Here is a 27,139-nt window from a genome sequence, read left to right as displayed (position 1 = left end):
TCAACTTAAGTGACGTTGACAAAAGTCAAATTGTTGTGGCCGAGTGCCTGGGAGCGAGCATCTCGGAAACGGGAGGCTGGTCGGCTGCTGGAATGCTACTGTTGTGAGCATCTATCGAAAGTGGTTGAAGAATGCTGAAAACGACAAAAGATGGACGTTCGTATCCCATCACAGAAATACGGATCGTAGGCTTGCCCGCGCTTCAGTCCGGAACCGCGCGACTGCTACGGTCGCAGTTTCGATTCCTGCCTCGGACATGGATGTGTGTGATGTCCTTAGGTTAGTTAGGTTTAAGTAGTTCTAGGGGACTGATTACCTCAGATGTTAAGTCCCATAGTACTCAGAGCCATTTGAACCATTTTTGAGCTTGCCCGCTCTCTAAAGCAGGATATGCGTCGATCTGTGGCAGATCTGACGACAGAGCACAGTGCTGGCTCAAGAACAAGTGTTTTGGGGCACAGCGTTCAGCACACGGTGTTGAACATACACTCCTCGAAATGGAAAAAAGAACACATTGACACCGGTGTGTCAGACCCACCATACTTGCTCCGGACACTGCGAGAGGGCTGTACAAGCAATGATCACACGCACGGCACAGCGGACACACCAGGAACCGCGGTGTTGGCCGTCGAATGGCGCTAGCTGCGCAGCATTTGTGCACCGCCGCCGTCAGTATCAGCCAGTTTGCCGTGGCATACGGAGCTCCATCGCAGTCTTTAACACTGGTAGCATGCCGCGACAGCGTGGACGTGAACCGTATGTGCAGTTGACGGACTTTGAGCGAGGGCGTATAGTGGGCATGCGGGAGGCCGGGTGGACGTACCGCCGAATTGCTCAACACGTGGGGCGTGAGGTCTCCACAGTACATCGATGTTGTCGCCAGTGGTCGGCGGAAGGTGCACGTGCCCGTCGATCTGGGACCGGACCGCAGCGACGCACGGATGCACGCCAAGACCGTAGGATCCTACGCAGTGCCGTAGGGGACCGCACCGCCACTTCCCAGCAAATTAGGGACACTGTTGCTCCTGGGGTATCGGCGAGGACCATTCGCAACCGTCTCCATGAAGCTGGGCTACGGTCCCGCACACCGTTAGGCCGTCTTCCGCTCACGCCCCAACATCGTGCAGCCCGCCTCCAGTGGTGTCGCGACAGGCGTGAATGGAGGGACGAATGGAGACGTGTCGTCTTCAGCGATGAGAGTCGCTTCTGCCTTGGTGCCAATGATGGTCGTATGCGTGTTTGGCGCCGTGCAGGTGAGCGCCACAATCAGGACTGCATACGACCGAGGCACACAGGGCCAACACCCGGCATCATGGTGTGGGGAGCGCTCTCCTACACTGGCCGTACACCACTGGTGATCGTCGAGGGGACACTGAATAGTGCACGGTACATCCAAACCGTCATCGAACCCATCGTTCTACCATTCCTAGACCGGCAAGGGAACGTGCTGTTCCAACAGGGCAATGCACGTCCGCATGTATCCCGTGCCACCCAACGTGCTCTAGAAGGTGTAAGTCAACTACCCTGGCCGGCAAGATCTCCGGATCTGTCCCCCATTGAGCATGTTTGGGACTGGATGAAGCGTCGTCTCACGCGGTCTGCACGTCCAGCACGAACGCTGGTCCAACTGAGGCGCCAGGTGGAAATGACATGGCAAGCCGTTCCACAGGACTACATCCAGCATCTCTACGATCGTCTCCATGGGAGAATAGCAGCCTGCATTGCTGCGAAAGGTGGATACACACTGTACTAGTGCCGACATTGTGCATGCTCTGTTGCCTGTGTCTATGTGCCTGTGGTTCTGTCAGTGTGATCATGTGATGTATCTGACCCCAGGAATGTGTCAATAAAGTTTCCCCTTCCTGGGACAATGAATTCACGGTGTTCTTATTTCAATTTCCAGGAGTATAGTATTCTGCAGCATAATGACCCGTCCGTGTTCCCATGTTGACCCAGCAACATCGTCAGTTATGGTTACAGTGGACATGGGATCATCGCGATTGGACCGCGTCTCCTGGTCGGATCACTCCAGTTTGTTGTTAAACCAGGTCAATAGTCGTGTCCAGATAGACCGTCATCCAGGCGAACTGCAGCTCGAAACATGCAGCGAGCCACGGACGCAGGCCGGGACATTCACCTGAACTTCCATGGGACCTGCGGTAGTAATCGAAGGCACCATGACACCTGCGTACTATTTATAATCCCTTATACTTGATATCTTCCCCAACAGCGGTGGCATATTCCAGCTGGGTAACTGCCCTCTCACAAAGCGAGGAGCATGATAGTGAACTCACGTTGATGTCTTGGCCATCAAATTCAGCTTATCTGAATCTTATGAAACCTAACTGGGACGCAATCGGGCACCAGCTCCGCACCCACAAACCATCCGCGTGTAACTTGCGGGAAGTGTGTGACCTGCGCTTAGGCAGCTGGTGCCACAAACCTCTGGAAACGTATAAAGTGCTTATCGAATGCATGGCACGCAGAATCATCCTGAACTGCGTTCCAAAGATGGACCAACACGCTTTTATGTAGGTGCTCATAATGCTTTGGCTCATCATTGTGTGATGTGAGACACAAATGTAATCGGGTAGTCACAGAGAAATTGCAATATTTATAACTTTAGATCTATGCGTTTTGAACATAAGACTGATTGCCATCTTGTGCTGGGGTTTTTGATTCATATCAAACTGTTGCTACCGGTTGATGGTTTGCTCCAGCTTGACATAGCTGAAATGATGATGATGATGATTTATGGTGGACGGCGGACACAGCTGAGACAGTCTAATTGCAGATTAGAAATAGTTTTAAAAAATCAAACTGATACTAAACACACGTCTTAAGTCCCGCAAATGAATTGGATGGCGAAGGACGTGGCATATAAACATGACTCAACAGTTAACAACATTTGTTTATCCAAATGTCACAAATCGAATGAATTTGTACAACAGGAAATTGACATATAAATGATGTTAAATAATGGCTTAGCATAAAAAAAAATATTGACATTCTAGATACAAATTTACACTGTAAAATTACCTGAACAACAGCATATCGCAAAAGAAAATTGTCACAAATACTTCCCTAAAATTCTATTTCGGTCATCAACGATTCTAAATGATCATCTTATACAGAAATGCGTGTTTGCATTCGGTGGCGCAAGGATATATAGATAGACTGAAGAGATTCTTTTTTTTCATTTCGTCGCACGCGTCACAACAATGTGGTTTTTTAATTAGCATTCATATACAAAGAATTCAGCTGATGTTACGTCCGCGGCTCGTGGTCTTGCGGTAGCGTTCTCGCTTCCCGCGCATGGGGTCCCGGGTTCGATTCCCGGCAGGCGCCGGGATTTTTCTCTGTCTCGAGATGCCTGGCTGTTGTGTGTCTTTCTTCATCATTTCATCCTCATTCACTCGCAAGTCGCCGTAGTAGCGTTAAAGAACTTGCGGTGCGGCGGCCGAACCGCCCCGCGAGGGGTCTCCCGGCCACCAATGCCATACGCTCGTTATCATTATTATCTGATATTACCTCATAGAAAAAAGTACAGTTAAACTGATAACACTTTCACATCCCATCTAGTGACCAGCGAAGGGTTCTAGTCACAAGTGAGCATTCTCCGTGCTGGAACCCCCTATATCTACGTATTTCAAGCTTTACTGTTCCTGCAGAGCCAGCTGTACTAAGACACGAAATTGTGCTACAATATTTCTTGTTAAGATCTCGTCAATGAATTAGGAACCAGTTATATGGTCTCCAATAGTCGCACACTCAATGGCCACACTTGACGGCTTCTGATGTTTATTCTGCTAGCCATTGCGGATATCAGCTGTCCAATAATAATTATTCTTATCTTCAGCTTTCAATCATTTTTAAACGTTGCTTCTTCGGTAAAGAGATATCTATAAAGAAAGACCCCATTTTCCTGATGTCGCATCAGATGTGAGTGACAGAATTTCATGCGTCTTGTGCAATGCCTCTGGTCCATCTTCTGCTGAAGAGTGATACGATGTTGGCGTGCAAAATGTGAACAATCGTACTTTCTCTGGAACTAAAGTGGATTACGTGAAACAGCTCCGCCTGTTCGAGGTTTGATCTTTGCCACCTATGGATCACTTCCGTGCCTTTCCAATAAAAGCTATTCGCACATCGCTGAATTGTCATTCTCGTTGGTCTTCGTATGCCAGGATATCTTCTTGCGTACAACTCGACTGTTCTCTTCGATTTAGTTGCGAATTCTCCTAAATATTTGTAGAATATATAGTTGTTTTTGAATTGTGAAAGATATATTTCTCAGATTAACCCCAAGTAGATACACCTGAGCTACATAGGCGGACTAGAAATCTGCCTTTCCTCTGAGCCCATTTTATAGCGGTGTTGCAGCGTTGCAACATTCTCCTTTCTGTTTATCCGACGTGACGTACTTTTTTTAAAAAATGGCTCTGAGCACTATGGGACTTAACTCAAAAAATGGCTCTGAGCACTATGGGACTCAACATCTTAGGTCATAAGTCCCCTAGAACTTAGAACTACTTAAACCTAACTAACCTAAGGACACCACACACACCCATGCCCGAGGCAGGATTCGAACCTGCGACCGTAGCGGTCGCGCGGTTTCAGACTGTAGCGCCTAGAACCGCTCGGCCACACCGGCCGGCCGTATTTGTTTTTAGCTTGGGTGTGAAATCTGGAACATCCACACATCACAGTAATCGGTTTGATGTTCAAAACAGTTAAATATTTTAATTTCTCTGAAATTAATTATCGGATCTCGTAGATCTCTAGTCCCTGTATTTATAATACAATACAAGTAAACTTTTTAGAACAATAAAATTTTCTGTCTAGTGATATGTATGAAGCGGTAGGCAGCTTGTAGGAAGAGAGGTACAGTGCTGGGCGAATCAAAGCATTTAAAATTTTAACCTCTTAAGGTTCTCGAAAAGCGTCTTACATGGCGGAATAAATAAATATTGCAATTCTTCACCGAGGAAGCAATTTAGGAAAACAGTTCTTTCAGCACGACAGACAAATAATTGTAATACCAACTTGAAAGTCCCACAACAATATTAAAAAACAACAACATAGAAGTCAACATTTTAAAAATAACCAAGGCCTTCTAACAAATCATTAATACAAATTTAAAAAAATAATATTTACAGCCAACGATTAGTTATAAGTTTACATTAAGTGGGACATATCAGCATTGTACTTATAATTCACTGAATGCCTGACTGGAAATAGGCGAGATCCACTGAGGGCAAGAAAAACAATTTTAAATTCAGCATTAGCCGACAACGGTCTCTCGCGAGTTACAAACTAAAAATCGCTCCACAGCGGTAAAAGCAAACATTTATTTTATATTTTTTAACCAAAAATCAACGTATAATTAGGCTTAGGACAAGTGCATTAGAGCAATAACAGGCAAAAATTGAGTAGTACATACATGGTATTAACAGGATGTTACAACCTAGATATTCAAGAAAAAGGCCTTCTTGCACTAAATTAATAAATCAGGTAAAACGTCTTGTGGCAACAAGTAAATTTTCAGAATTAAAAATAAAATCTTGATAATTAGCTAAAAATATACAGTTAACGCTATGGAATTCAACATTCTTAGAATATTTTTCGATCATTGGGGCAGCCGAATGAGGCAGAACAGTATATAGCATCAGGAAATGGTGGCAATATGACAAAGGACCAAGCTTACGAAAAATGTCGCTCAAAGAGCCAAAAATTATAATAGAAGCATACAAATTTAACTAGCTGGCCAGCTGCTTTAATAAAAGTAGACCGGTACCTGCATTCATTCTGGGCTTTTTTACCACGTACAACAACAACAATAATAATTGTATATTTCCCTACAACATACGAAATTTTATTAACAAAATTATTACTAAAAGAGGCTCACAAGGACAAATCAACGTGACAGCATAGACCAGAACATAAAATGCAAACTAGCAGGGAAATTTCGAAATAAATCTCTTAAGAGCGCGGTTCACTAAACAAGTAATAACGTACGAACTAGTGTGAGCACCAACGAATTACGCAACTTAATTAAGTATGGCAACCACTCGCTTGATGCAGTTAACAAGGAAATTCAGCAAGTATCGCATGCATGAGCAATTCGCGATGCATGCTCAAAACGGCTACAAAAATCCTACTACAACTAACTGATAAACGTACTTTCGTTCGGTTTTATGTACAGAACGCTTGTTCAAGGCGTGACATAACCATATTGACGGGGGTCTCAGAACATCTTTTTAACAAGTTCAAATCGCTGCCCAATGACTGAGGTAGATGGTAGCTATAAAGATTCCAATAATTTTCAAATGAGAAGAAATTCCAGGGCAAGTTCCCTTCTGTCACGTGGCTGAGTGGCTAGAGGCTCTGATTCAGGTAGGAATCGCTGCACGAGCAGTCCTCAGGCCAGGCTACCACTTTTGCCCCAGTGGTCAACCAACCACGAAAGTAAACATGTCCACAGCAGTAGCGAGCCCTCAACAACACGCTGTGCCTCCAACAGGCCAAGTCCCCAAACGTACATATAACGTGCATGCCCACACGTCGCCACTCGGCGCCACACCGCTGACTCTTGTAGAAGTGCATCATCGGTTACCAAGCAACCTGGCAGAGACGTACCCACAGAGCGACAGCTATCGATACCGTATCCGGGAGGCTCAGATATGCCTCGCACGTGGCTTAAAGGGTATTACCGTTTTATTTCTCAAGTTTGTTGGACTATCAAATGGTTCAAATGGCTCTGAGCAGTATGGGACTTAACATCTGAGGTCATTAGTCCCCTAGACTTAGAACTACTTAAATCTAACTAAGCTAAGGACATCACACACATCCATGCCCGAGGCAGGATTCGAGCCTGCGACAGTAGCAGCAGCGCGGATCCGGACTGAAGCGCCTAGAACCGCTCGGTCACAGTGGCCGGCTTGGACAATCAGAAAAGACGTTCGAGAAATAATAGGTTTTCCTTCTGACACTCAGAATTACCGCTCCGGTCGCAGGTTCGAATCCTGCCTCGGACATGGATGTGGGTGATGTCCTTAGGTTAGTTAGGTTTAATTAGTTCTAAGTTCTAGGCAACTGATGACCTCAGAAGTTAAGTCGCATAGTGCTCAGAGCCATTTGAACAATCAGAATTTATAGCTAAAGGTAAGATTCATATGAAGTGGCTGCCGCCTGTTGTTAACACAGCATCTCATTTATTTAAGTCTGGAACTGTTTGACGAAATTCTTACGTAAAGACTGGTGCATGGGAAATAGCGTTTCTTATTTTGAGCAATCTGAGGCTGGGAACACTCCTTACAATGGGAACCTCATGAATTCCTGTTTTTGTCGATAGAGAATGGTATCAGTCAAACACTTTCTGTAAGTATCGCGTTTCTGGACATGCATTTCTCAAGATCATTCTGTTAAATCTGTGGTTTCCCTTAATCATTTTAGATCAATTTTCTCTGTAAAACCAGACCAAATTCGATTTCCTTTCGAATTATTGAGAAATTCACGAGTTTTTTCAACGTCCAATCACACTAAAATATATGTGCACGCTAGAAAACGTTAATCTGCGCTGCTTCATTTGGTTTTCGGGAGATTGTGCGTAAAATGAAGTAAATTATTTTGAAGAGATAAGGAATGAATGGCAGTACTGTCAGGTGTCATAGTAACTGTTACTAAGTTTTTATACTCTTAATGTCACACATGGGAAGAATCGAAACCTTTAGGTCATTTGATTCATTTAGAAGAGAAATCTGTGTCTCTGATTTAAAAAGTAGATATGCCGTAGCAGAAGTGCTAGGTTAATAAAAATAATATTTTTCTCGTGGATGCTATTATGTATGTACCTTTTAAATGGATGTAAATGATATATTTTATTGTGGCTCACGCAGTAGATGTAATAGTATCGAATGTACACTCCTGGAAATTGAAATAAGAACACCGTGAATTCATTGTCCCAGGAAGGGGAAACTTTATTGACACATTCCTGGGGTCAGATACATCACATGATCACACTGATAGAACCACAGGCACATAGACACAGGCAACAGAGTATGCACAATGTCGGCACTAGTACAGTGTATATCCACCTTTTGCAGCAATGCAGGCTGCTATTCTCCCATGGAGACGATCGTAGAGATGCTGGATGTAGTCCTGTGGAACGGCTTGCCATGCCATTTCCACCTGGCGCCTCAGTTGGACCAGCGTTCGTGCTGGACGTGCAGACCGCGTGAGACGACGCTTCATCCAGTCCCAAACATGCTCAATGGGGGACAGATCCGGAGATCTTGCTGGCCAGGGTAGTTGACTTACACCTTCTAGAGCACGTTGGGTGGCACGGGATACACGCGGACGTGCATTGTCCTGTTGCAACAGCAAGTTCCCTTGCCGGTCTAGGAATGGTAGAACGATGGGTTCGATGACGGTTTGGATGTACCGTGCACTATTCAGTGTCCCCTCGACGATCACCAGTGGTGTACGGCCAGTGTAGGAGAGCGCTCCCCACACCATGATGCCGGGTGTTGGCCCTGTGTGCCTCGGTCGTATGCAGTCCTGATTGTGGCGCTCACCTGCACGGCGCCAAACACGCATACGACCATCATTGGCACCAAGGCAGAAGCGACTCTCATCGCTGAAGACGACACGTCTCCATTCGTCCCTCCATTCACGCCTGTCGCGACACCACTGGAGGCGGGCTGCACGATGTTGGGGCGTGAGCGGAAGACGGCCTAACGGTGTACGGGACCGTAGCCCAGCTTCATGGAGACGGTTGCGAATGGTCCTCGCCGATACCCCAGGAGCAACAGTGTCCCTAATTTGCTGGGAAGTGGCGGTGCGGTCCCCTACGGCACTGCGTAGGATCCTACGGTCTTGGCGTGCATCCGTGCGTCGCTGCGGTCCGGTCCCAGGTCGACGGGCACGTGCACCTTCCGCCGACCACTGGCGACAACATCGATGTACTGTGGAGACCTCACGTCCCACGTGTTGAGCAATTCGGCGGTACGTCCACCCGGCCTCCCGCATGCCCACTATACGCCCTCGCTCAAAGTCCGTCAACTGCACATACGGTTCACGTCCACGCTGTCGCGACATGCTACCAGTGTTAAAGACTGCGATGGAGCTCCGTATGCCACGGCAAACTGGCTGACACTGACGGCGGCGGTGCACAAATGCTGCGCAGCTAGCGCCATTCGACGGCCAACACCGCGGTTCCTGGTGTGTCCGCTGTGCCGTGCGTGTGATCATTGCTTGTACAGCCCTCTCGCAGTGTCCGGAGCAAGTATGGTGGGTCTGATACACCGGTGTCAATGTGTTCTTTTTTCCATTTCCAGGAGTGTATATGGCATTTATTATTAGATAAATAGTACCAGTTGTTATCGTGGATTTAAATGTAACTACATTAATAGACGGTTTCAAAACCAACGTAACCAATAGTGAGTGTTTGAACTTAAGCTGCTGACATAGGACGTTCCACCTCGTAACTCGTTAGGGAATTCAGTTTCCAAGATCCATAGTGTTAAGAGACACCAGAGCCTTCGCTAACAGCACGACATCGCCCGCAGCGCCTCTCCTGGGCTCGTGGCTATGTCGGTTGGACTCTAGACGGTAGGAAACCCGTGTCGCGGTCAGGTGAGTCCCGATTTCAGTTGGTGAGAGCTGATGGTAGGTTTCGAGTGTGGCTCCGACGATCCCATGGATCCAACACGCATGTTCCAACGATTGAATTTTTATGACTGACAATGCGCCATGTCGGCCACAGTTGTTCGATATTGGTTTGAAGTATATTCTGGACAATTCAGGCGAATGATTTGTCTAGCCATCAAACATTTATGGGACTTAATAGAGAGGCTCGTTCATGCACAAAATTCTGCGCTGGCAACACTTTCGCCTTTATGGACAGCCATAGAGGCAGCATTACCCAATATTTCTGCACGGGACTTGCAACAACTTGTTGACTCCATGCCACGTCGAGTTACTGCGTTATGGCGAACAGGGGGAGGTCCGACGCTATATTAGGTGGTGTCCTATGACTTTTGTCATCCCAGTGTAAATTAAAGAATGATCATAGACAGTGACAGGAATGAAAAATTATAAGGTGTCCAAAACCACGGAAGTAAACGCTTAAACCGCAGATCCGATTTGGCACTTAATAAAATTTCCAATAATTTTAGACAGCCTTGAGATATTCCTTCGAATTAGTAACAACTTCGGTAGATGCGGCGAGAACAATATATTAGCATTTGAGAACGAGATATGTATCTCCTATTCTGAGAGGTATCAGCTTCGTTATGTAATCAGACATTCCCACAAGGCCTTCAGTTCTTTTTAGATATTTCAGAATTTCAGAACTGAGAAAAAAGCTACAAAATCTACAACAATGTTACATACCTAGATGACGGATAGCAATAAATGATTAATCTTCGAAAAGAGAATATTAAGTACTTATCCATGGGTTGTATAAAAAGGTATACGTGTGTGTATGCGTGCTTGTGTGTTCCATATCTCCTCATAAACTACTGACCGATTTCAAATTAACTTTGTACACGTATCCGTCTAACTGTAGTAGTTCAGGAGATATGACATCATAAACAATGAGATGCGTGACAAAATGCTGCATTAAGTATGTTTTAAAATTTTTATTTATTTGTTACTAACTATATTCGCAATATATTGGTACCACACATAGTTCACGAGATGTTATGTCGCCATAAACACTGAGATACTTGAAAAAAAATGACACATCATGCAATAAGTTTTAATACGTTTACTTATCAGTACTACGACATTCCTACAGTCGAGTCACTCAAGGAAATCCCTGACAACGCTCTTAACAGCTTTCAACTGCGAAGCGCAAACGGCTCTAGGAGAAAATTGTCGGCATCTCTATGGAGATGTCTACAAAATGGAGAGATCATAGAGATGTCCACGCTAAACAGATGCGCCCAGCGTACAGTAACTTTCCGGAACATTACAATATAAAAACAGTTCGCTTTTTGTTTTCGTTTCTAATAGAAAACTGGCAAAATGAATACGCACAAAGCGCCGTGTCTGCCAGTTAGCAGACGTTAAATGACAGGTTGGTTGACGTATTTGCGTTTTGGTGTTTCATCATTTAAATTCATATACATACGTACAGGGTGGTCACTTTAATCCGTAATGGTGAGTAACTCAGGATTGAGCCGTGTTACAGCAAACGTGATTTTCAAGGTGATTTGGAGGATAAAGTAATTTTTTAAAATGGAAAACCCAATATTTAATTTAAGATTTGAAAAGAGCGTAGAATTTTACGTATAAAATGATACATTATTCAAGGTAGGCAAGATTCAGTGAAGGTCAAATGAGCAAATACGTTTCTAATTCTAGCAGGGATTAATTCGGAATAGAGGAGGGATACAGCAAAATACGAAGTTAGATACAAATTGGAGGGGGTATACCGAGGGATGAGAGGCGAAGGGACTCACTCAACGACTTGTAAATCAATGATCTGCGTTTTATTTATGTTTTGAACAAAAATTAAAGTTATAAATGTCAAAATAAGATTCATACATTGTGATATATTTATTTTTGTCAATAAGCACTTTAATTAAAACTTAAAGTTCAGATCTCTCTTCGTACTCTACAAATCAGACGTGACAAACAGGAGTTTTCATGACACAAAGCTCAACCTTTAAATGACCTTCGATAATTACCTTTAAGATTACTTGGTTAATGGTACTGAGACGTCCTCTCTTATGCCCCTTTCTATTTGTATCTAACACTATGTTTTGCTGTATCCCTCCTCTATTCGGAATTAATCCCTACTAGAACTAAAAGCATATTTACTTATTTGACCATCATTGAACCTTGCCTTCACCTTTTCAAATTTTAAATAAAATATTAGGGTTCCCATTTAAAAACTTCCCTTAACCACCAAATCACTGTGAAAATCACGTTGAGCTTCACGGCCATTATTAGCAATCCGTGACCCTCTTTACAACCTACAGCTTTTATCTGTAACATTTTGCTGTATCTCATCTCTGTCCCACGGTGGATTAAAATGGTCCACCCTGCATGTATACAGAGTTTTTCAGAAATGAATATAGAAAATGAGAGGGCTGGTGGAGTGGGTCATAAGAAGCATATTACACATAGCAACCTATTTTCGCATCCCTTAGCGTACAGGCTAGACGTCGTCGAACAGCGTCGAGCACCGTCAAGACGGTAGGGAATCAACATGCCGTCCGAGTCATCATGGTGATAGGTTCCTATGGGATCAAACTGCTGAGGTCAACAGTCGCTAGGCTTACCAATATTTAACCCTCGAGCGGGCCCGTCTGTGCGCCAACCCAAAATAAAATGATTTTGTGAGGTTCCATTTTTGTTTCACAGCTGCAACCCTGTACCGATTCCTTTATAATTTCTTCAGGTAACACAGCGATAAATTGTGTTGTCGTACGTTCATGTAGCCAGCTGTAACATAAAATACAAAACGAGCTAGGCGAGAAAAAGTTTAAGATCAGTTCAAAAAAATGACCCCAGTTACGAACTAGCAACGTAATCCCACATTGAGGCAGTTGTCTACGTGATAATTAGTTATCGAATAAGCAGCTGACCGAGAACTGATGCAACTGCACTGCTTAATGCTTCGAATGCGTCATTACTGTCTCTTTAACACCTGTCCTTGGCAAAAGAGAGTTGTGGTGCAAATTTATTTCATTATTGTTTAATAAAACAGTAGTTTAGCTCATATTATGTAAGTTTATTTTCTCCTTGTTTAAATAAACTACGACTAAACTGTGATTTTTATCATACATGGCTTACCTCGGTAACATAAGGAAACCTATTCTTTTCATGCGTACAAAGTGCGCCGCGCGCCCGCTCGTGTTATGAAAAACGGCGCGCCCGCTCGGGGGTTAATCTAACTTAAAGTAACTTACGCTAAGGACAACACACACACAGGGTGGGCTCGATCCTCCGGGGGTTGGGGTGGGGCGGGGGGGGGGGGGCGAGAGGGGAACAACGCGAACTGTGACCTTCCCCGCGCTGTCGAGCCGTCATGGTAGCAGGCCTGCAGGCCAACGTTTTCAATGTATTTGTGGCATGCAGGTAAATGAGAAGTCAGGGTGAAGTTTATAACCTTTACTCGAAAACAGTTACAAAGAGTGCTCGAAATTACGCTGTGCTGCTTGGATATACGCCGTGTAACGACGCTGGAGTGACTGTCGCACTTTTCAAACAATCAAGAAAAGTGGAAATAGCATTGGAGGCTGCAATAGTGCGCGCTATCAGCTCTGCACCAGTATCAATGGGTGTTTCATAGACAACGGATTTTAGGTGGCCCCAGAAGAAAATATCAATGGGCGCCAAATCGGCGGAACGTGCAGGCCATGACACCGCGTCCTAACCCAGTTCTCACCAAAGATTTCATCCAAATGCATTCGCACTGCAAGTGCAAAGTGCGTAAGTGCACCATCGTATTCGTACCACATTTGCTGCTGTAGGTTGAGTTGAACATGTTCTAACAACTGTGGTAGAGTTTCTCGTAAAAGTATTTAGTATTTACTTGCGTTCAGTCACTGGGGTAACATGTCCAGCCAGCCCAATGTTGACAGCGAAGCAATGTTGGTGACCACGAACAAAGACGACGTGCGGCTTTTCCGGCGTCCACATGAGTTGACTGTGGCTGTTGAACATACCCTCTCATGGAAAGGATACCTCATCCGTGAAAAGAACAGAGTTCGGAATGTTCGGCTGAATAACACACCTGTGCAAAAACCACCGGCAGAATTCAATCCAAAGTGGAAAATCGTTTGGGTTAGGGTCGTGAACCTTTTGAAGGCGATAGGTGTGCATACCATCTTCTTGCCACACACGCCAAATTGTGGGATGGCTTACACCCATTTCCTGTACAACATCTCGCGAGCTTGTTGACGGTGTGTTTTCCAGCAGTGCTAAGGGCTCCTCATCAAGCTCTGGTGTAAGCGCTGTGGCCGGCCGGTGTGGCCGAGCGGTTCTAGGCGCTTCAGTCTGGAACCGCACTGCTGCTACGGTCGCAGGTTCGAATCCTGCCATGGGCATGGATGTGTGTGATGTCCTTAGGTTAGTTAGGTTTAAGTAGTTCTAAGTTATAGGGGACTGATGACCTCAGATGTTAAGTCCATAGTGCTCAAGAGCCACTTTTTGTAAGCGCTGTGCGTTGACGATCGCGTCCATCAGACCTTCGCACCTGTAACACAGAATGAATACAAAGAGTTTCTAAGAAGGTGTAACGTCTCCTGGCAAAACACACATTATATGTGGTAAAAAAGGAGAAATGAATAACTGAACTGGATGATTCTAATTGTGTGGACAATAAGTGTGTGAACTTTATGTAATAAAGAGAAACCATTATGTCATGTTTTATACTTGTATAGAATTATGTACCGATTTTTTTTAAAGATAATATCTGCGTCGGCGAGTAGTGAAACCGCCACAGACGATAATTATTAAATATCAAACAAAGATGAGAATATGTCACAACGAGTATAAGTAGTAGTGACCGAACATTAATTTCTCTGTCGTGTTCTTGGAGTTACGTGAGTAGGAAGAGCCTGTGACATTATATTGTACGCTTGTGTAGCATTCTTTTGTCAAGATTGAGAGACGTACGCCATTAGGTACTGATATGTAAAGGTGTGTAATAATTTAATCTGTTTAAATGTTTCGAATAGAGTTACTTAGCGAAAACTTGCATTATGATTTCTAATAAGCTTGCCTGGTATTTTATTCCATCCTTTTAAGACATTTTCAGCTATTTAAGTATTATTCGTGATGCAGAGCTGCGCTACGAACGAACGAGCCGCTGCCGCCGCGCATTCAAACTGCATTAAATGAAACCAATCATACCAGCAAAGAAGCGGACAGGTAACAGTGAACTAAAATTATTTCTTTCAGCTTCGGAATTGCAGGGCAGAGCAGCAGATTTTATGATGTGTTTTACAGGTGGACGTGGGCTGCGGAGGATACATTATTAACAGTGCAAAAAATCATTTACCTTCATAAGATAAAAGAAATCTTGCTGTGCGTGGTTCTGGTCTGGTAAACATTATAGTAAAAACATCATTTTCTCTGATAATAGTCTCATGTTCTCGTGTTAGTCGTGGTACTTATTGGTGTTTTACTGTTAACAAAAATCCACTGCAAAATTTTGATGTCGAACAAACATTGCATACTGTAACATCAGTATTGATAAAGAAATAATTATCAGTAACCTTTTCAATAACTGTAAAGTAAGGAAGATATGTTGAACCTTATGGCGAGTTACAGTAACGAAAAAATGTTCCTTTAATAGAAAGCCAGTCCAGAATAATAAATATATAATTTGTTTTGTTGAAATTTAATGATCCAAAGAAAGTCACAGAACAGCATCCCTAAAAAGTATTTCAGGGCTCTTTTTGTAGCAACATATTTTATCTCATATATTGGTTGTTACTCGAGCAATAATAAAACAAAGCAGAGAGAGCCAGCGAAAAAGGCTTAAATGCACGTGTGACGTTTCGAGAACGGGCCAGGGGAAAACTTACCTGAGATGAACCTGTCTCTCTTAGGGACCTGCGGATGGCAGTAAGTCTGCATGGATCTGGCACTTGACGACTCGGAATCCGCCGAACGTGCAAACATTGGACAGCGTCAGCATTTCTACGCACCGCCCCCTAAGCACGGTCTGTCGTCTCCTCCCAAGAATAGAGCTTCATTTTCTGTCCACTCCACAAAGTAACAGACACAAGAATGTCCCACATTGAGGTGACTCCGAAGTACGCGCAGTTGCTGCCCTCTGTGCAGTACCTGTCAAGCAGGCATTAGCACAGCTAAAAGAAACGCCTTCATGTCCAAGTAGGAAGCGGAAAACCCGTAATGTTGTCCCACATGGAATATCCGCAACTATGTCGACTAAAGCGTTTGCAAATAGGGGCCACAAAAGTTCAACCCGACGTCCCTTTTACCTTGATGTCACAAATACGCTGAAATCGTTGCCTTGCAGAGCTGCTCCCACGTCGGCTCCGATAGCACGTTGTGTGCCTACCCTCTTGGCGGCGCGCGGCGCTGTTCGACGCCTAGCACTGCACGCTAAGAGATGCCGACATGGATTCTTATGTGAAATGTTATGACCCACTCTACCACTCTCATTGTCTACATTCATATTGCGGCTGGATAACGTTCTATGAGTCATGGCGTGGACTGTCAGAAGTCTGCACATGATTGGCAGTCTAGAAAACCTGAAAAAGGAAATTCTAATGCTCAATCTAGATATAGTGGGGGTCAGTCAAGTGAAATGGAAAGATGACAAGGACTTCTGGTCAGATGAATATAGGATAATATCAACAGCAGCAGAAATGGTTAACGGGAGTATTATTCGTTATGAATAGAAAGGTGGGGCAGAGAGTGAGTTACCGTGAACAATTCAGTGATAGGTTTGTTCTCATCAGAATCAACAGCAAACCAACACCAACAACTGTAGTTCAGCTATACATGCCTAGGTCGAAAGCGGAAGATGAAGAGATACAGAAAGTATATGATGATATTGAATGAGTAATTCAATACGTAAAGAGAGATGAAAATCTAATAGTCGTGGCGGACTGCAATGCAGTTGTAGGGGAAGGAGTAGAAGAAAAGGTTGCAGGAGAATGTGGGCTTGGGACAAGGAATGAGAGAGGAGCAACACTAATTGAGTTCTGCCATAAATTTGAGCTACTAATAGCTATTAATTTGTTCAAGAGGAAGGATATACTCAGAAAAGGACGGAGATACGGAAAGATTTCAATTAGATTACGTCATGGTCAGGCACAGATTCTGAAATCAGGTACTGAATTGTAAGGCATACGCATGAGTTGATACAGACTCAGATCGAAATTTTGGTAGTGATGAGGAGTAGGCTGAGGTTTTAGAGAGTAGTGAGGAAAAATCAATACGCAAGGAAGTGGGATACAGAAGTACGAAGAAATGAAGAGATACGCGTAAAGTTCCCTACAGCTACAGATGTTACGATAAGGAATAACTCAGTAGGCATTTCAGTTGAAGAGGAATGGAAATCTCTAAAAAGGGGAAAAACAGGAGCTGGAATCAAAAAAATAGGTACAAAATGGTAACTGCAAAGATATCATTGGTAACCGGAGAAATACTTCAGTTGATCGATGAAATAAGTACAAAAATGTTCATGGAAATTCTAGAATACAGAAATACAAGTCACTTAGGAATGAAATACATAGGGAGTACCGGGAAGATTAGACGAATTGGCTGTATCAGAAATGTGAAGCAATCGAAAAAGAAATAATATAGTACCTGAAGATTTTATTTAATTGCAATCTTTCAGTTATAAATTTCTACGTTACATTCGCAATTGCAGAGTTATAGGAACCTTCGAACATTCGATTCATGTGTCTATTCATATTGTATTCTGTAGACTCAGTAGTGTTTGGCTTGTTTTGCAGCAGCTACGCATCCCAGCCCCTAGACAACGAAACCAACCAAAACTTTTAATATTTCAACTCTGAGTCAGAGGGTACGTAGTTGAGGGCCACACCCTCATTTCATTTAGTATTAGAAAGCCCGCTAACTGCGTCAGGCAGTTGATCTTTGATTGAGTCTGATTGGTAGGGTTGGTGGTGAAAAAGTGTTTCCGCTGTAGGGACTAGCAGGATGAGAGAAGGTCCTTAACAAGACCTGCATGACTGAATTTGGGAGTGGGGGAAAGGTGAGGCCTTTGGAAAGGTCCAATATGTCTGCGAGGCTAAGGCTTTCGGAAGAAATGTTCGTGGCTGTGTTTCAGGTTTGTTCAGGTTCTGGATTCTGTTTGACGGTGGGAGGGAGTATTGGTGGGTGGGGTAAATGTAGTAGGTCTGTGAGACAGGGTTTTCCAGCTATGAGGAGATGTGGGGAAGGTTAGGAGGTAGTTGTAGAGCTGGTGAGCAGCGATACTCCTAGGCGGGAGTAGGAAGTCAGCAGGGTGGAGAGATTTTTGAGGTGGCGTTGTGCACGTTGCTCTAGTTCCTTGAGGGCCAGTATTTGAATGTGTGTTGTGGCTTCCAGGAATTTGGTATTGCATAGCAGGTGAATTTTACAGAGCGAGAGAAGGTATCGCAAGGAGAAGTTTGCTTTAATGATATGGTTTTGCAGGCCTACTTTGTTGAGGGTTAAGTATTAGCGGAATCTGAAAAGATGGAGGTCATTGTGGAACGAAGGGTGGCAGCTGGCGATGAGAAATTTTATTGGAAGGCCATTTGGGGGAGGGGGGGGGGGGTTCCGTGTGCCAAACAAAAACGCAGGAACAGTATGTGGGATTGGGTTCTGGGATAAGGAGCAAGGATCCGTGGTGGTGGAAAAAACACAAAAAATACGTAAAGAACGTCGAATTACGTACTAAAAAATTCACAAAAAACACCCAAAATACGGGGGAGTCCATCTCTCTCCTCACCGCTACCACTCCACGCACTCCACGCACTCCTGCTGTCTACTGTACTATATTATACAGAAGATAAGTGCATCATACACGAAAAGTCTGAGGTTACTATTAACATTGTTCGCAAGGTCACTGATAAATACGAGCAGCGAGGGAACCAGCACAGTTTCGTGGGGCACACGAGAAGTCTCGCCTGCATCCGCCAAAGAATCTCCATCCAAGATAACCTGTTGCGTCCCCCCTACCAAAATATCCTCAGTTTAGTCATAAATTTCACTTGATACCCCATTCAATCGTACTTTAGAAAATAAACTTAGGTATGGTACCGAACCAAATAATTTTCGGAAATCGAGAAATACTGTGCATCAACCAGACTGCCTTGATCCATGGCCTTCAGTGTGTCATGTGACAAGAGTTCGAGTTGGGATTCAGATGATCGATGCCTTTGAAATCCATGCTTTTTGGCACAGATGAAGTATTCTGTTCGAGACACTTCATTATATTTCAACTCCAAATACGCTCTAAGTTTCTAGAACAAATGGATGTCAAGTATGTTGGACAGCAGATTTGTGAATCGCTACCACTATCCTTATTTAGGGCGTGCCTCCGTTTTGTTCCATATTCTGGGCATGGTTTTATGTTCGAGGAATCTACGATTATATTTTACAGTGAGGCTAAATCAGCTGTATATTGGGTATAGAATCTGATAGGGATTCCATCGGGCCCTGGGGCTTTGTCCAACTTTAACGATTTCATCCGTTTTTCAACACCACTGACTCTAACATCTATTTCACTCCTCTTTTCACTGGAATGAGAATTAAATGGGGGAAGCAGTCCTAGGTCTTTTTTTTTGTAAAGAACATTTGAAAAGGGAGTTAAGCGTTTCTGCTTTTGCTGTGTTACTCTCAATTTCAGTTCCTGTCTGTCCGTGAGTGACTTGACACTAACTTCGGGGCCACCAACAACCTTTACTTACAACCATAGTTTCTTTGGATTTCTTGAAAGATATTTCGACGATACTCTGCTTCAGTTGTCATTGAAGGCTTCCCACATTGCGCTCTTGGCAGCCAAACTCGTTTCATTCACCATCTTTCTATCTGTAGCCGAGTGTTTTGTTTTATTGCTCTTATGCAGTAGCCTCTGTTTATTAACTAGTTTCTTTTCAGTTGTTAAATATCATGTAGGGGCTCTCCCATCACGAACTTTACGACTGGGTAGTTATACAGGGTGTTACAAAAAGGTACGGCCAAACTTTCAGGAAGAATTCCTCACACACAAAGAAAGAAAATATGCTATGTGGACATGTGTCCGGAAACGCTTACTTTCCATGGTAGGGCTCATTTTATTACTTCTCTTCAAATCACATTAATCATGGAATGGAAGCACGCAGCAACAGAACGTACCAGCGTGACTTCAAACACTTTGTTACAGGAAATGTTCAAAATGTCCTCCATTAGCGAGGATACATGCATCCACCCTCCGTCGCATGGAATCCCTGATGCGCTGATGCAGCCGTGGAGAATGGCGTATTGTATCACAGCCGTCCACAATACGAGCACGAAGAGTCTCTACATTCGGTACCGGGGTTGCGTAGACAAGAGCTTTCAAATGCCCCCATAAATGAAAGTCAAGAGGGTTGAGGTCAGGAGAGCGTGGAGGCCATGGAATTGGTCCGCCTCTACCAGTCCATCGGTCACCGAATCTGTTGTTGAGAAGCGTACGAACACTTCGACTGAAATGTGCAGGAGCTCCATCGTGCATGAACCACATGTTGTGTCGTACTTGTAAAGGCACATGTTCTAGCAGCACAGGTAGAGTATCCCGTATGAAATCATGATAAGGTGCTCCATTGAGCGTAGGTGGAGGAAACTAAAATGAGCTCTAACATGGAAATTAAGCGTTTCCGGACACATGTCCACATAACATCTTTTCTTTATTTGTGTGTGAGGAATGTCCTGAAAATTTGGCCGTACCTTTTTGTAACGCCCTGTATACATCCAGTGCATGGCAAACTATTCCTTTAAACTTGAGCCATATTTCCTCCATATACTCCTGTCTGAGCTGAAAGTTTCAGGTTCTTCACTGAATATGACACTACTGATTTTTTGTGTCGTGTACTGAATATTTAAATCTTTCTAATGGTTTAGTTGCTCTTTGTGCTTTGGTATTCGTTGTTATACAACTGCCTCATGGTTACTGATAGCAGTTTTTATGTGCATGTCCTCAAAGTGATCAGATCTATATTTTGCCATTAGATCTAATATATTTTCATCATGAGTGGTCTCCGAACTATCCATTCTGAATAGCTTTCAGAGAAGGCATCATGTAATCTTTCACAGGATGTCTTGTCATGCCCATCACTGAGTAAAATGTAATTATTCTATTTGAGTGTTGGACCATTAAAGTCTCTTCCGATGATAATAATGTGATAAGGGAACTTATATGCAAGTCAACTAAGGTTGTTATATCAGGAGGTTAGTTTGGTTTCCCAAAACATCTTACATTCAGTTTCAGTTTCTAACTCGGTGGATTTGTGTTGCTTGTATACAGAAACAAATACATCATCTCCATTCCCCATTAGCCTGTCCTTCGGTGTGTGTTTAAATTTGCCCCCACAATATATCTAAAGGTAACTACATATTTTACTTGATCTTTACCTAGTATCAGTTTCACAGCTTTTAGGAGTACATCAAACTCTGGAACTTTTTAGCAAATGATTCAGCAGTTAATCACTAGGATTTTAACACTCTCATCTGTGGGGAGCGTTTCTTTATATCTTAAACTGATAGTTTTGGGTTTCCTACACCTAAATAACCATTGTTTGCACCTTGCACACAGTCAGCTAAGTGGATAACTACCTGTGATTTGTAGTGAACACTTGATCGATTTAGGTGAATGCTACAGTTCTCGCTTCTCCTAGAACCTTCGCGCTGGCTGGTTCGAGCCTTCGCTCAACTCATAATCAGGGGACCACGATCTGTTCTGTGGACGATGCTGCATATCGTGAGGTTCGTTGAAACTCAGTGCGCAAGGCTGGTCTTCTGAACCTTCTCTACCAGTCGCGGAAATGACGCAAGTACGTCCGTGGAACCCAAATGACATGTCTTGTTCGTTCCAACGTGTTTCACAATCTGCAGTTAGTAGCACCTTGTTCCACCAATGGTTGACGGATCATCCGCTTTAAGGGGTTGCATGTGGTCTATAGGCATGCACTGAGTGCAACTGGTGTTTCCTGGCAATCTTTGCTTCCATTTCCCCTATGGGGTACCATTATTCGCCAGCCGTTTGAACTACCTCGTCATGAACTGTCACCTTAACGTTGGTGAGAAGGTTGTGTATCTCAGCAATCCATAGAGCTATGCTGACGGGAGCTGGACTCCAGGTAGGGCTACCCATGTCAGATGGTCTACTGATGAGAGATCAGCCAAAGAATGGTGCCTCCAGGGGCTTTCATCTTGGGAGTATGGGCCTGGCAACCACATGGGCGCTTAGCTAAGTCTGAAACTGTTTCTACCTACTTGTGTAGGACTTCTTATTTTGTATTTTCTGTTTCCCTTCATTGACCCACTCTTGTTTTATTCAACCCTGATGGTACTACGTTTTGAGGCCTGAGGGTGATTTTCTGTTCCCTCTTCATCTTCTACTGCCCCAAGGTTCTACCCGGAAAGGTTCCCTTGCCCAAGGTTAAGGGAGGAGACGTTAATGGTTTGCGAGACGAGTGAGAGAATGTAATCATCACTGTGGTTAAAGGACAGAGGAAACTTCTCTTCTCCCTTTTTTATGAGTAGGCGAAGAAGGAAACTCAGAAGATAATCCAAGAGGAGAACTTCTGCAAACCTAAGGAAGGGCAACGGTCTAAGGTTAGGAGGCCCAACAAAATCTCCCTGCACCTTCAGGACGGGGTCGTACCTCTGGGTTGGTATCCTGTCCACATAAAGAGAACTTCACTCATAAACCTAAAACAATAAGAAACCCGGACGTATTTATCGGATACAATCTCGGGAAGGATGAGGCCAAACAATGTGGAATAGCAGAAAAACTCAATTTAACAACCTGGCATGTCAGTGGTATATACACAAGAGAAGTTGAGATACGTAATGAATTACGAAAGAAGAAGAAAATGTAGTCGTATTGTGATGTAGTCGTATTGAGTGAAGCCAAAATTATGGAGAACAGCAGACCTACAGGAATGTATATTACTGCCTCATAAAATTGGAATAAAATATAAGACCTCAAAATGGAATTTGCCATAAAAGTAGTCCTGAAACAAAAAAAAGGTATAACAATGAACACCTTTTATAGTAGGAGACTTAGGTCAGTTCATTTTAAAATACCCAGACGATCTATGACAATAGTAGGGCTTATAGTCCAAAAGAAGGCAGAAAAGAAGAAATGGATAAATTCTACAAGAGAGTACAATTTTTCATCAGAGAGATTCATAAAACAGACATACTATACCACTCTGAAGACTGGAATTACCGAGGTGGGAATGTTCCTATTAAGGATTTGGTGAAGCCAGAATTAACCCTAATGACGAAAAGATGGCAGAAGTTTGCACGTTTAATACCTTGGAGGTAATTAATACATTCTGTAGGCAAAGAGATATTCATTAGCATACCTGGGGCGATAGAGGTTCTAGATCAGTCATAGAATATGTGGTAGCTAATGGAAAAGGAATATCTCTAGTGAATAATGTAACAGTATGCAGAGCGTTACCTATATACAGTGACCATTATCTGCTATTGGCGAAAATACTTCTAAGAAGTAGATGATCAAAAACTAAGAAACAAATTAGTACCAGAAAATAAAATGAAAACATTATATAATGAAACTGTTGAAAGGAAAATTAACAGCAGAACTCTATCAGCAAAGATTAAACACATATTTTATGGCAAATGAAAGGAAGGATATTAATGAAAACTGACAAGGGAAAAAGACTGCATAAAAAGAGCAGCAGACAAAGTATTGGGCGTACAAACCACCGGGAAACGAAAGAAAGGCTTGCGAATATGTAATGAGGAAATAGAAAAGCCCTCAGGAATAAGCAAATAGCGTACGAAACGTACGTGTAGCTGAAACCAGATCGTAGTACATAAGATTATATAGCCGCTAGACATATTGCATAATCTCTGACAAGAATAGCACAACGAGACAGTTGGGAAAAATTCGTGAGTGATGTGGAACACGATGTACACGGGAGACAAGATTTTTCCTATAAATTATTAAATAACCTGAATACGCTAGTTAGAGACAACGCTCAAATAAACATAAGACACATGATGAATTGACTAATCATTATAAAATAATTCAGGTTAACCCTCAGACAGGTATTTCTAGCAATGCTTAAGGTAGGACAGGAAAATTAATTAAAATATTAAGTTACTTACTTTAGGAGAGTTACAAGGAGTAATTTAAAAACGAGGGAATAAAAATTTATTCTGACCACGGGGCATAAATGTAGAGCTTATAACGAATGGAGGACGGTCACTTAAACGCCGCCATCTTCATCTATTTAATATCTGCTCGCGTACAATGAGGATCCCTGACAGATGATAACGGCTACTATCTCTTCTATATTTAAGAAAGGGGACTGACATAAATCCACAAACCACAGAGGAATAAGTACATTAAATTTAACTTATAAACTATTCGCTGATATATTAAATAACCGATTGAAGCTAATAGTAGATTGACTATTACAAAAAGAACAGAATGGTTTTCGAAAAGGGAGAGCTTGTATTTACAATGTATTTATCACGAAACAGCTAACAGAGAGAATAGGCATTTATAGACTTAGAGAGGGCCTTTGATATGGTATACAGGCACGAACATTGGAATAGAATGGCTAAACGGAACTACCCTCAACACATGGTAATGTGTATAAGAAGTTTATATAATAGCATCCGTTTCAGATTCAGTTTATCTAACTGCCGCGGGGAAAATACAGTATTAACCAGGGAGTAGACAAACGTGTATATTATCACCCTCGCTTTCGAATATTTACACGGACGATATCCTACACAGCTGGCAGGATCAGACACCACGTGGCATTAAATTAGGGAGAACAACTTTAAATGTGCTAGCGTATGCTGATGACAAAGTGATTATGCAAAATACTGAAGATAATCTTAAAAGAGCAATTTATTTACTACAAAAGAGTTGTAAAGAATACAACTTTAAAATTTCTACCTCAAAATCAATAACCATGGCCCACCAGGGAAAACATCTATTAAGAGGACACATTATTTTGGATAACAAAATTTTAGGACAGGTTCAACGTTTAGTTATTGAGGCAATGATATCTCGTATGATTACGACAGAGATACAAATAAAAATTAGGAAGGTACCAGGCAATGTTTGAAACTATTCAGAGTACACTGAAAACAACACGGACAGAAACACAGCTGAAGCTGGAAAAAATGCTCGCAGTTCCGGTTATTCTATACGGCACTGAAACGTGGACATTAAGACACAAAGACGGCAGCCATATACAAACTACAGAAATGAATTTCCTTAGGGCGCTACTGAGAGACAAGCCCCCATAAGAAATCAGGATACACGAACTCAGTTACAAATATTTGCAATGCGGGATGTAATGGACGGATATAAAAGCAAGTGGGAAGAGGATTTAGAAAGAATGGACAATACAAGGCTTCGGAAAGTAATACTGTGACACTGACCTATTGACTGAAGAGCCCCCGGAAAACCGAGGCAGTGATGGTTAGAGCCCATAAGAGGCCGAAAGGCCTAATCCCTAATAGGATGATGATGATGACCTTTGAACTGCCGACGGTTTATATATTCCAACACTTTCGCGTTTTATTTTTCTTGACACGGAACACAGTAGATTTTCCAAGAGGTGAAGAGAGTTCTTGTGAAAACAGCACGTCGAACAGGTTGGTTTTATGTAAGGTTGTAACATCCTGGATTGTCCCTGACCCCTGTCTCTACTCTACAGCATGCCTAGATCCACTCATAGTCAAGTGGAGCAGTAATGATGGACCCTGTATTTCCTGGAGAGAGACAGTATCCACAGTACAAGATAGTACTTGAGGTACCTGTGGTTTCTCTGGTGCATGACCCTCAGTAGCGCTCCCCAGTGCCTGGTCGCTTGATGACAGTGAAATCGATTTCCAGATGCTTACGAATATGAACTAACTCGTCCTCTGCCAGAGAACAGTAAACACAGTGCAGCAGTATTATGCCTGGTGCATTATTTTACAGAGCGGTAAACGAATAACTTATAACCAATGGAATACTTTATAGAACTAATACCTTTAGACTGAGCTTTACTGATCCTCTGCCCTACTAGTATTACCAATAATCTTTTAGAACTAAGGCGATTAACAGCCAAAACAGGATATGTATTACGACAACAGTAAAGCTGTAAAAAGATTTACTGTTTCTCTGAAAAGTTTTTCAGATTTATGGTGACTAACAAATTCGGCAAAGTGTTACTTTGTGTAACTGTGAATCAGAATGCCGACTTACTACGAAATGTGTTATGCAAAACACTCGTAACTTTTGAAAATCTTTGCATGCAACAGAAAAATCTGGAAAACTTTTCACTTAAATGTGTGATGAAATTCTGAAACTGTTGGTTCTGAACGATGACACTCTGGTCAAAGTGTTCTGGAAACCACAGATTAAGTGTACAGTTCACAATATGCCGTATCCAATCACATTAATGTGACCACCTGTTAAAAGCCTGAATAATCACCTTTTGAATCGCAGACCGCTGCGAAACGAACAGGAAGAGAGTCAGTTAGATTCTGGAAAGTATCCAAAGGGATATGGAGCCATGCCAATTCCAGTGCCGAGGTGGTTTGAATCCTGGAAGTCTGGTGACCACTGAGTGCAGTAAACTCATCCTCGTGCTCTTTGACCTTGCACTCAAACTACGAGCTGCCTAACATGTTGCATTGTACTGCTGGTAGATGCCATCGTGTCGAGGAAAAACAGATTGCATAGAGGGGTGCTTATTGTTCCCAAGGATAGATGTATACTTACGTTGATCCATTGCGCCTTACAGAATGACGAGATGGCCCAGGGAGCGTCATGAAAACATTCACCAGATTATAACGTCCCCTCCTCCAGTCCCGTGTTCTTCCGTGTGTTTCCGCATTACGACGATGGCTGCGCTGTTTTCCGCGTCACCACGACGCTCTTTATATAACCTCCACTGCCAGTGGTGCCGCCTGCCGTCTGTGAGTGCTTATTGCACGTCGAAGTCAAACACAAGCGGCCGTAACATTAATATGAGGGCATAATAAAGGACTACAAAACGTAACAGGTTTAGGACAAGCACTGGTTATGTTTAAAATTGGTAATAAGGTACTACATAACATATCACGACACATTTTCGACAGTATCAACAAGGAAAAGTAGTTTAAAATTTAAGTCAAGATACAGAACCTTAGTTCTCGAAATGTTTCCATGTGACGCAATTGATTTTACTCAGAGACAAAAGAAATACCGGAAGTCGCATTATATACGTAAATATAAGGAAATAAACGTGCGAATTCCCCGGATTTTGCAACTTGGCTGATTTTGTGTTCCCTTTTACACTTTCCTACCACAGATGAACACTTCAGCGTCAATATATTTCGCAAAAAAGGACGTGAAATGTAGAGCACAACAAACGCACGTCCACTTTGGGCGGCTTATCCTCCATCTTCGTTCCGTAATTTCTATTTTTCGTTTATTATTTGTTGTTCT

This window comes from Schistocerca cancellata, chromosome 3 (genome assembly GCF_023864275.1).
Source record: "Schistocerca cancellata isolate TAMUIC-IGC-003103 chromosome 3, iqSchCanc2.1, whole genome shotgun sequence".
Classification (NCBI taxonomy): domain Eukaryota; kingdom Metazoa; phylum Arthropoda; class Insecta; order Orthoptera; family Acrididae; genus Schistocerca; species Schistocerca cancellata.
The sequence above is the reverse complement of the archived record's forward strand: the minus strand, read 5'-3'. Positions refer to the sequence as shown.